The sequence below is a fragment of the Magnolia sinica genome, chromosome 2 (assembly GCF_029962835.1).
Source record: "Magnolia sinica isolate HGM2019 chromosome 2, MsV1, whole genome shotgun sequence".
Classification (NCBI taxonomy): Eukaryota; Viridiplantae; Streptophyta; class Magnoliopsida; order Magnoliales; family Magnoliaceae; genus Magnolia; species Magnolia sinica.
The window spans coordinates 36,610,038-36,620,288 of record NC_080574.1 but is presented as its reverse complement, the minus strand read 5'-3'; the positions used below and the strand labels follow the sequence as shown (position 1 = coordinate 36,620,288).

At 36.7% G+C, this 10,251-nt stretch overlaps 2 non-coding genes across 2 annotated transcripts; one reads left to right on the top strand and one right to left on the bottom strand.

Annotated features, from left to right (window-relative positions):
• The first annotated feature begins 3,170 nt into the window (after positions 1 to 3,170).
• Positions 3,171 to 3,277, top strand: LOC131238295 (small nucleolar RNA R71). Its single transcript, XR_009167699.1, has one exon. It is a non-coding gene; the product is annotated as a small nucleolar RNA R71 (small nucleolar RNA).
• Positions 3,278 to 8,181: 4,904 nt separating this feature from the next.
• LOC131238397 (small nucleolar RNA R71) lies at positions 8,182 to 8,288 on the bottom strand. Its single transcript, XR_009167803.1, has one exon. It is a non-coding gene; the product is annotated as a small nucleolar RNA R71 (small nucleolar RNA).
• Positions 8,289 to 10,251: the final 1,963 nt, after the last annotated feature.

Here is a 10,251-nt window from a genome sequence, read left to right as displayed (position 1 = left end):
TAACGTAAGGCCGTTTATCTTTCCTTTGGCCCAAAACAGCCCCTATGGCATAATCACTTGCATCGCACATTAGTTCAAAAGGAAGTGTCCAATCTGGTGGACGCATGATAGGTGCAGTGGTAAGGGATGATTTAATTTTATTAAAGGCACTTGCACACTCATCTGTCCACTTAAATGGAACATCCTTTTGAAGAAGATTAGTCAAGGGTCTAGTAATGACACTAAAGTCCTTGATGAATCTTCTATAAAAACCAGCATGCCCTATAAGTGATCTAATATCTTTAACAGTTCGAGGGATAGGTAGATTAGCTATAATGTCAAGTTTTGAGCGATCTACCTCGATTCCATTTTTGGAGATAACATGGCCCAAAACAATTCCCTTTTGAACCATGAAATGACATTTCTCCCAATTTAAGACAAGGTGTTTCTCTTCACACCTAGACAAGACAAGAGATAAATTGTTGAGGCATTCCTCAAAACTACTCCCAAATACAGAGAAGTCGTCCATGAAAACCTCAAGAAACTTTCCAACCATATTTGAAAAAATACTTAACATACACCGTTGGAAAGTTGCTGAGGCGTTACACAATCCAAATGGCATCCGTTTGAAAGCAAACGTGCCAAATGGACAAGTGAACGTGGTTTTCTCTTGGTCTTCTAGGGCTATCTCTATTTGGTTATATCCGGAATATCCATCAAGAAAATTATAAAAGGAGTGACCTGCTACCCTCTCTAAAACTTGATCAATGAATGGTAGAGGGAAATGGTCTTTCTTTGTGACTTGGTTCAATTTTCTATAGTCAATACAAACACGCCAACCAGTGGTGACACGTGTTGGTATGAGTTCATTATTAGAATTCTGCACAATAGTTATTCCAGATTTCTTTGGGACTACTTGAGTTGGACTCACCCAAACACTATCGGATATTGGGTAGATGATTCCCACATCCAATAATTTGATCACCTCATTTTTTACAACTTCCATCATGTTTGGATTGAGACGCCTTTGAGGTTGTCTAATTGGTTTGGCGTCATCATCGAGGTGGATCCGATGGGTGCATATAGAAGGGCTTATACCCTTGATGTCAGAAATGGTCCAGCCCAAGGCTCCTTTGTGGTCCCTTAGAACTTTCAACAATTTAATCTCTTGATCCTTATCTAAAAATAAAGAGATTATCACATGATAAGTTTTATTTTCACCTAAGTATACATACTTAAGCTCATTTGGCAGTGGTTTTAAATCAAGCTTTGGAACATTGGTTGGTGATGGTAGAGGTTGCAAGTCCTCGATAAATAGGATTTGAGTGCGCGGTCTCCATTGGTACATACCAATGTCTTGGGTGGTAGTGCTCTCATTATCATCACAAATTTCGGGAAGCACTTTTTCTAAATCAGAATTTTTCAAGTCCCCAATGACTTGAATTAATTCCTCAGTCAAACTATGTTCTAATTCCTTTTCTTCTATCAAGCAGTTCATGAAATTCAGCTCATGGATTTCATTATTATCAATGGGCTACTTACATAGATTAAAAATATTTAGCTCTAGAGTCATGTTACCAAAAGACAAGTTCATCATTCCATTCCTGCAATTTATGATTGCATTTGAAGTTGCTAGGAATGGGCGGCCTAAAATGATGGGAACTTGAGCGCTAGCATTTACACATGGTTCAGTGTCTAGTACAATAAAATCCACGGGGAAGTAGAATTTCTCCACTTGGACTAGCACGTCCTTTAAAATTCCCCTTGGTACCTTAATAGAACGATTAACGAGTTGGAGTGTAATCGTGGTTGGTTTAAGCTCGCCTAACTCCATTTGTTTGTAAACTGAATAAGGTACTAGGTTGACACTTGCACCCAAATCTAGCAAAGCATGCTCAATTTGAAAATTCCCAATAATACAAGGAATAGTGGGACTTCCCGGGTCTTTGTATTTGGGTACAACCCTTTGTTGAATGATAGCGCTCACTTTCTCAGTAAGGAAGGCCTTTTTGTGCACATTTAATTTCCTCTTTACAGTGCACAAGTCCTTGAGATATTTAGCATATGATGAAATTTGTCTAATGGCATCAAGTAGAGGAATATTAACAGTAACCTTTTGGAGCACATCCAACACCTCTTGATATTTCATGGGGACAGTTGGATTCCGAAGTCTAGATGAGAACGGAACTGGAGGCTCATATGACTTAGTCTCTTTATCCTTTTGTTGTTGTGGCTCTTGAACCATAGCCGGTTCATCATTTTCTTGAGACAGTGGCTCATCATCTGGTATTTCTACCGGTTGCATTATCTTGTTATCGACCTCTTTTCCACTTCTCAAGGTAATGATGGCCTTAGCTTGTTCATGATGTAGCTCACTTGGATTTGAGTCTCCAATGAAATGTGTGTTTCTAGGGTTTGGCACAGGTTGAGAAGAAAGGGTGCCTTTTTCCCTAACATTTAGTTGAGTCTCAATCCTAGCCACAACTGTCTATAATTCCTGATTTGATTGGATTAGAAACTGATTCATTTGAGCTTGAGAGGTTATGAATGTGGTCAATGCATCCTCCACAGATGATCGCTTTGGTGGGGGCACATATGGTGCATTATTAGGTGCCCCAAAGAAGTTATTTTGTGGAGGCATTTGAGGTGAATTGGGGGCATTAATTTGTGGTCCATTCCTCCAACTAAGATTAGGATGGTTACGCCAATTTGGATTATACGTGTTTCCCATTGGTTGCATAACTGACCTTTGGTAATTATTTATAGCATTTACTTGATCATGCTCATGCGTGATATTTTGTACAATTGAGATTATTGGACAATCCTTTGTGTCATGGTCTGTACCACCACAAATGCTACAAAAATTACCTAAGGAAGTGTTTGCTTTAACCATATCAACCTTCCTAATTTTCAAGGTTTCGACCTTTCTAGCCATTGCAACGAATTTTGCATTAAGGTCGTCTTCCTCTCTTAGGACATACATTCCCGCTTTTTCTCTAGGAATGGGTCTAGTTTGGTCTGATTTAGCAGAGACATCTCATGTTTGCGTATTCTCTACTAACAAATCTAGAAAATCCCAAGCCTCATTATGATCTTTGTCAAGAAAGGTTCCACCACACATCATCTCTATGAACTGACGGGTATTCATGGTGAGCCCCTTTCGGCAAGCATAAATCATGTGCCATATTTCATAACCATGATGTGGACAAGTAATTAGAATGTCTTTGAAGCGCTCCCAAGCTTGAAAAAATAGTTCATTCCCCTTTTGGGAGAATGACATGATTTCTTATTTTAGTGCATTTGTTTTGTGCTCGGGAAAGAACTTTTTCAAAAACTCTCTACTTATGGCTTGCCATGAAGTGATAGTATTAGGTCTTAGAGAGTTGAGCCATGCTTTGGCCCGATCCTTTAGAGAAAATAAGAATAACCTAAGCTTAAGTACATCCCTATTGCCATTGTTTACTTGTAACGTTGCAATTACTTCCTCAAAGTCCTTGAGATGCAAGTAGGGGCTTTCAGAATCTAAGCCATGAAATTTAGGATTAATTGAATCACACCTGGTTTAAAATCAATGTTCCCTGTGTGAGCATGGAATACTATGCAAGATGGTAAAGTTGATCTTTCAAGGTGTAAATGTTCGCGTAAAGTCCGTGGTTGGTTTAACACATTCCTATGAACTTCATTTTCATCCTCAAGAGGAGGATTATGTTGATTTATAGTTGGATCTGGCAGATTTGGATTTGGATTATCAATCGGGTCTGCCATGGAATCCAAGTGATATTGAGTACCTCTTCTAAGTGAATGATCAAGGCCTGGAACTAGTCCCCCTTCAGAGGAGAGTCGATTGTTTTGATCCGTACTCCAACGGGACAAACCATCAACACCACACAACAAATACCACTAATTCAAATCGCAAGTATGATACTTAAAATAAAAATAAAAACTTAAATCAACAACCCAGTGGCGAGCCGACCATGAGGGTTCATCCACAAAGCAAAATAAATCAACAACCCGTGGCAGAGCCGACCATGAGGGTACAGTCCAAAAAGCAAAATAAATCAAAAACCCAGTCTGCACATCCGACCATGAGGGTTCAGTCCACAAAGCAAAATAAAAAAATAAATAAATAAATAAAAGTAAAACTAATGCAGAAATTAAACTATGCTAATATGGAAAATAGATTCAGCGGATGATCTTTGTGATCAAACAGCAACTATAGGACAACCATAGCACTTGGGTGATAAAATCCCAAGCAGGGCAACCTTATGTCATAGTTAGTGCTTGAAAGTCCCAACTGAATTTATTTTCAAAGAAAAAAAAAAGAAAAAAAAAAAAAAATCTATGGAAAATCTGGAGGGTTTAGAAGAAAACTTACCTTGGCTATCTTGCACAGATCTGATCTATCTCAGTCTCTCCCCGGCAACGGCGCCAAAAACTTGACTGCTTGCCTCCAAGTGCAGAGGTTCATAAGTAATATCCTGTGAATACAGGGTCGATCCCACAGGGAGATGAATTGCGAGAAGGAAAAAATCAAATGCAAAACAAACTAAGTAATAAAAACTAAACTGATGATTTGATTTTTGGATTTTTGAATGGATGTAATTCAATTGAATAAAAAAAACACCCAAGCTTCAAAGTTCCACACATAGATTAATGTTCCAAAATCATGATGACTTGGATAACACAACTAGGATCTGAGCACTATGGTCAGCCTAATCGGAAAATAAAACACTTTAAATATTTTAATAAATGATATAAAAGATTAGAAAATAATAGATTTGCACCATTGACATATATTCTCAAGCGTCAGTGATTTTAAGTATTCAATATCTATAGGATAATGAATATCAAAGAAATATAACAGGTTGAGAACATCTCCTATCTAGGAAATCTGATTAATCTAGGGTAAGCCTATCCATCAATGTAAATCTCATATGATGGAAACATATGGATCTTACAAGAGGATAAAAACAAAACCTAAATAATAGATAATATGCATACACCATTATTCTCATCATTAAAACAATCAATCATCATAATTTAAAGAAATATTAAACCCATGTGCTTCCCTTCTAGCTTGGGCTAGAGGGAACTTAGAAAAACATAATTAAATTGCAGAAATAAAAAGCAACAAGAAAGAAAGAAGAAAAATTGCAAATAAAAAAATCTAAAAGGAAAGAAACAACTTATAAAGCTTTAATAAAACTAAAAACTCTTAAAATAAACCCTTAATCTTGCACTTGAATGCTTCTAATCATGGTTTAGAATGCCCTAGGAGGCCCTATTTATAAGTAGGGAACTCCAAACTTCGTACAAAGTTGAAAACACTAGAAAACGACTCAAATATAAGTATTTTTCAAAATTAGACTTCTCGCTGCATAGTTCGTTTTAAACAGACTTCCTGCTGCGCAGTTTTCCAAAATAAACTTCACAGCTTCAAAATACACCTTTTTAGGACGATTTCAGGATTCTTCACTTCAAATCTTCGATTCTCTTCATTCCTCGCTTGGTTTTCTTGGATCTTTGGCATGTGAATTCTTCAATCTTGATCTCCTAAGATCCATCCATTGCCTTGGTGAATTTGAGCATCAAATTCTTACTTTTTAACACCTTTTTCAATCCAAGCTTTTAAATTCACCTTGCAACACATACATGAGTAAAATAGAATATTAAGATGATTTATGTTCATAAAACCAAGATATAAATGGCGAAAATTATGCAATATTTGAGTCTTAACACTGTCCTCCCGAAAATCTGATCAATGATACTCAGGCCGTGTATGTGTTGAGACTCAAATATTGCATAATTCTCTCATTTATATCTTGGTTTTATGAACATGAATCCGCTTAATATTTTATTTTATTCATGTATGTGTTGCAAGGTGAATTTAAGTGCTTGAATTGAAAAAGGGTGTTAAAAGCATGAATTTTATACTAAAAAATCACCAAGGCAGGGGATGGATCTTAGGAGACCAAGATTGAAGAATTCACATGTCAAAGATCCAAGAAAACCAAGTGAAGAATGAAGAAAGTCAAAGATTTGAAGTAAAGAATCCTGAAATCGTCCTGAAAAAGTACATTTTGAAGATCTGAGGTTTATTTTGAAAAACTGTGCAGCGAGAAGTCTATTTTGAAAAACTACGTATATTTGAGGCGGTTTTTAGAGTTTTTCAACTTTGTACGAAAATTAGAGTTGCTTACTTATAAATAGGGCATTCTTAACCATTATTAAAAGCATTCGAGAACAATATTTAGGGTTTTTAAAGGGTTTTTAATTTTATAATTATCTTTTTTCCCTTTTAGATCTTTTCTATTTGCATTTCTTTCTTTCTTGTTCCTTTCTTTTTCTATTCTAGTTATGTTTTTCTAAGTTCCCTTTAGCCCAAGCTAGAAGGGAAGCACATGGGTTTAATATTTCTTTAAGTTTTGATGATTGATTGTTTTTAATAACGAGAAGAATGGTGTATGCATGTTATCTATTATTTAGGTTTTGTTTTTTTATCATCTTGTGAGATCCATATGTTTTCATCATATGAGATCTACATTGATGGATAGGCTTACCCTAGATCAATCAGATTTCCTAGATAGGAGAGGTTCTCAACTTGCTATATTTCTTTGATATTCATTATCCTATAGATATTGAATACTTAAAATCACTGGTGCTTGAGAATATATGTCAATGGTGCAAATCCATGATTTTCTAATATTTTATATCACTTATTAAAATATTTAAATTGTTTTATTTTTTGATTAGGTTGACCATAGTGCTCAGATCCTAGTTATGTTATCCAAGTCATCATGATTTTGGAACATTAACCTATGTGTGGAACTTTGAAGCTTGAGTGTTATTTTATTCAGTTGAATTACATCCATTCAAAAATCCCAAAATCAAATCATCAGTTTAGTTTTTATTACTTAGTTTGTTTTACATTTGATTTTTTTCCTTCTCACAATTCATCTCCCTGTGGGATTGACCCTGTATTCACAGGATACTACTTACGAACCTCTGCATTTGGAGGCAAGCGATCAAGTTTTTAGCGCCGTTGCCGGGGAGAGACTGAGATAGATTAGATTTGTGCAAGATAGCTAAGGTAAATTCTCTTCTAAACCCTCTAAATTTTCTGTAGATTTTTTTTCTTTTTTTTTTAAAAATAAATTCAGTTGGGTCTTTCAAGCACTAACTATGACATAAGGTTGCCTTGCTTGGGATTTTATCACCCAAGTGCTATGGTTGTCCTACAGTTGCTATTTGATCACAAAGATCATCCGCTGAATCTATTTTCCAGATTATCATAGTTTAATTTCTGCATTAGCTTTACTTTTTTTTTTTTTTTGTAGATTGAACCCTCATGGTCGGCCCTGCCACCTGGGTTGTTAATTTATTTTTGCTTTGTGGATTGAACCCTCATGGTCGGCCCTGCCGCCTAGGTTGTTGATTTATTTTTACTTTGTGGACTGAACTCTCATGGTCGGCCCTGCCACCTGGGTTATTGATTTATTTTGCTTTGTGAATTGAACTCTCATGGTCGACCCTGCCGCCTGGGTTGTTGGTTAAGTTTTTATTTTTATTTTAAGTATCATACTTGCTATTTGAATTAGTGGTATTTGTTATGTGGTGTTGATGATTTATGTCCCGTTGGAGTAGGGATCAAAACAATCGACTCTCTTCTGAAGGCGGACTAATTCTAGGCCTTGATCATTCACTTAGAAGAGGCACTCAACATTACTTGGATTCCATGGCAGACCCAGTTGATAATCCAAATCCAACTATAAATCAAAACAGAGAAAATCAACCTAATCCTCCTCTTGAGGATAAAAATGAAGTTCATAGGAATGTGTTAAACCAACCACGGACTTTACATGAACATCTACACCCTGAAAGATCAACTTTACCATCTTGCATAGTGTTCCCTGCTCACACAGGGAACATTGATTTTAAACCAAGTGTGATTCAATTGATTCCTAAATTTTATAGCTTAGATTCTGAAAGCCCCTACTTGCGCCTCAAGGACTTTGAGGAAGTAATTGCAATGTTACAAGTAAATAATGGCAATATGGATGTACTTAAGCTTAGGCTATTCTCATTTTCTCTAAAGGATCGGGCCAAAGCATGACTCAACTCTCTAAGACCTAATACCATCACTTCATGCAAGCCTTAAGTAGAGAGTTTTTGAAAAATTTCTTTCCCGAGCATAAAACAAATATACTAAAACAAGAAATTATGTCATTCTCCTAAAAGGGGAATGAACTATTTTTTCAAGCTTGGGAGCACTTCAAAGACATTCTAATTACTTGTCCACATCATGGTTATGAACCATGGCACGTGATTGATACTTTTCGAAAGGGGCTCACCATGGATACCCGTCAGTTCATGGAGATGATGTGTGGTGGAACCTTTCTTGACAAAGATCATAATGAGGCTTAGGATTTTCTAGATATGTTAGCAGAGAATACGCAGACATGGGATGTCTCTGTTAAATCAAACTAAACTAGACCCATTCCTAGAGAGAAAGCAGGAATGTATGTCCGAAGAGAGGAAGACGACCTTAATCCAAAATTCGCTGCATTGGTCAGAAAGGTCGAAACCTTGGAAATTAGAAAGGTTGATATGGTTAAAGTAAACACTTCCTTAGGTAATTTTTATAGCATTTGTGGTGGTACAGACCATGACACAAAGGATTGTCCAATAATCTCAGTTGTACAAAATATTACGCATGAGCATGATCAAGTAAATGCTATAAATAATTACTAAAGGTCAGTTATGCAACCAATGGGAAACACGTATAATCCAAATTGGCGTAACCATCCTAATCTTAGTTGGAGGAATGGACCACAAATTAATGCACCCAATGCACCTCAAATGCCTCCACAAAACAACTTCTTTGGGGCACCTAACAATGCACCATATGTGCCTCTGCCAAAGCGATCATCTATGCAGGATGCATTGACCACATTCATGAACTCTCAAGCTTAAATGAATCAGTCTCTAATCCAATCAAATCAGGAATTAAAGACAGCTGTGGTTAGGATTGAGACTCAACTAAATGCTAGGGAAAAAGGCACCCTTCCTTCTCAACCTGTGTCAAACCCTCGAAACACACATTTCATTGGAGACTCAAATCCAAGTGAGCTACATCATGAACAAGCTAAGGCTATCGTTACCTTGAAAAGTGGAAAAGAGGTCGATAACAAGATAATGCAACCGGTAGAAATACCGGAGGATGAGTCACTGTCTCAAGAGAATAATGAACCGGCTATAGTTCAAGAGCCGCAACAACAAAAGGATAAAGAGACTAAGTCATATGAGCCTTCAGTTCTGTTCCTATCTAGACTTCGGAATCCAACTGTCCCCATGAAATATCAAGAGGTGTTAGATGTGCTCCAAACAGTTATTGTAAATATTCCTCTACTTGATGACATTAGACAAATTCCATTATATGCTAAATATCTCAAGGACTTGTACACTGTAAAGAGAAAATTAAATGTGCACAAAAAAGCCTTCCTTATTGAGAAAGTGAGCGCTATTATTCAACAAAGGACTGTACCTAAATACAAAGACTCGAAAAGTCCCACTATTCCTTGTATTATTGAGAATTTTCAAATTCAGCATGCTTTGCTAGATTTGGGTGCAAGTGTCAACTTAGTACCTTATTCAGTTTACAAACAAATGGGGTTAGGCGAGCTTAAACCAACCACGATTACACTCCAACTCGCTGACCACTCTATTAAGGTACCAAGGAAAATTTTAGAGGACGTGCTAGTCCAAGTGGAGAAATTCTACTTCCCCGTGGATTTTATTGTACTAGACACTGAACTATGTGTAAATGCTAGCGCTCAAGTTCCCATCATTTCAGGCCGCCCATTCCTAGCAACTTCAAATGCAATCATAAATTGCAGGAATGGAATGATGAACTTGTCTTTTGGTAACATGACTCTAGAGCTAAATATTTTCAATCTATGTAAGCAGCCCATTGATAATAATGAGATCCATGAGTTAAATTTCATGGATTGCTTGATAGAAGAAAAGGAATTGGAATCTAGTCTGACTGAGGAATTAATTTAAGTCATTGGAGACTTGAAAAATTCTGATTTAGAAAAAGTGCTTGCCGAAATTTCTGATGATAATGAGAGCACTACCACCCAGGACATTGGTATGTACTAATGGAGACCGCGTACTCAAATCATATCTATCGAGGACTTGCGACCTCTGTCATCACCAACCAATGTTCTAAAGCTTGATTTAAAACCACTACCAAATGAGCTTAAGTATGTA